At 50.0% G+C, this 1,208-nt stretch overlaps 1 protein-coding gene across 1 annotated transcript in view; it reads right to left on the bottom strand.

The window, feature by feature from the left end:
- Positions 1-1,208, bottom strand: part of LOC147032632 (inositol 1,4,5-trisphosphate-gated calcium channel ITPR1-like) — a 578,387-nt gene that overhangs the window by 399,408 nt on the left and 177,771 nt on the right. The window lies entirely within an intron of this gene.

Here is a 1,208-nt window from a genome sequence, read left to right as displayed (position 1 = left end):
ACTCCTGACTGACGAACACCGTCCTTTTATCCCCCCGTAACTTCGCCTTTGACCTTTCACCTCGCTCCCCATTGGCCCGAGAAAAAGTGGGTGTGAAGGCTTTTTGATCCACAAATTTACATATATCGATCGCCCTGGGGACGGGGCCAATTCGCCCCTCGCTCACCGATTGGACGGCAAAAAGTGGGCGTGTGTCGTTTTTGATCCGTTTTTGAAGCACAAAATCCGTGATTTTGTACACGCGGTTCGACGCGCGCTCTGCACGAATCCAACACCGGTACCCACAGCGGGGCAAGAACGGTGGCGATGCTACGGTTGCGAGGTGTGACGTGAAGGTCGTGGCGGTTGTGGTGAAGCGGTGGTTGTGGTCGGTGGTTGATGTTGTGGTTGTGATCATGGCGGTTGGTCCAAAATAAAGATAGTGAAAGAAAAACGGCTATCCTGAAGAGTCGCAGCTCGCATAAATGACATGTATTCCCACTAGACAACGGGTTTGGGCCTAACTACACATGCACTTACCGAGATACCTCACCTAAGGGACCTGAATGGTGGTTTGCGAATCTGGTAACCACAACAATATATATATATATATATATATATATATATATATATATATATATATATATATATATATATATATATATATATATATATATATATATATATATATATATAGGTCAGGTATGGGAGCATGTGCCAGAACAGCGCGTCGCTGCGTCCACTTTCCGCTGGTACTCCAGGGGCCTCCGTCTGGCCATCCCCCAGGCAGATGCCAGGCCCATCCCCATCTCCTTGAGATGATGGTCAACCTGCTGCAACCATGAGGCACGTGGTCGGCCCACTGGCCTCCTCCACTCATGAGACTCCCTCGCTGAGAGAATCTGGTGAGCAGGATCAGCGTCAGGAAAACGAGCCACATGTCCATACAGCCGCAGCTGACGCTCACGGACTATGCAGGTAACAAATCTCATCCGAGTCTCTCTCAGCAACCGCCCGTTGGACACAAAATCCGACCAGCGATAGCCAAGGATTCTCCGAAGAGACCTGGTACCAAAGGAATTAAGTCTCCGTCTCAGATCCTTGGTCAAAGTCCAAGTCTCGCACCCATAGAGCAAGACTGGAAGTACCAAGGACCTGAAGACTCGGACTTTCGTCCTCCCGCACAGGTACCGGCAGCGCCACACCCCATGATCCAGTGAATCCATGAC

Source organism: Eptatretus burgeri, chromosome 2 (genome assembly GCF_056783735.1).
Source record: "Eptatretus burgeri isolate ZD-2024b chromosome 2, Ebu_testis_v1, whole genome shotgun sequence".
In the NCBI taxonomy this organism is placed as follows: Eukaryota; Metazoa; Chordata; class Myxini; order Myxiniformes; family Myxinidae; genus Eptatretus; species Eptatretus burgeri.
This window is presented reverse-complemented; position numbering and strand designations above follow the sequence as displayed.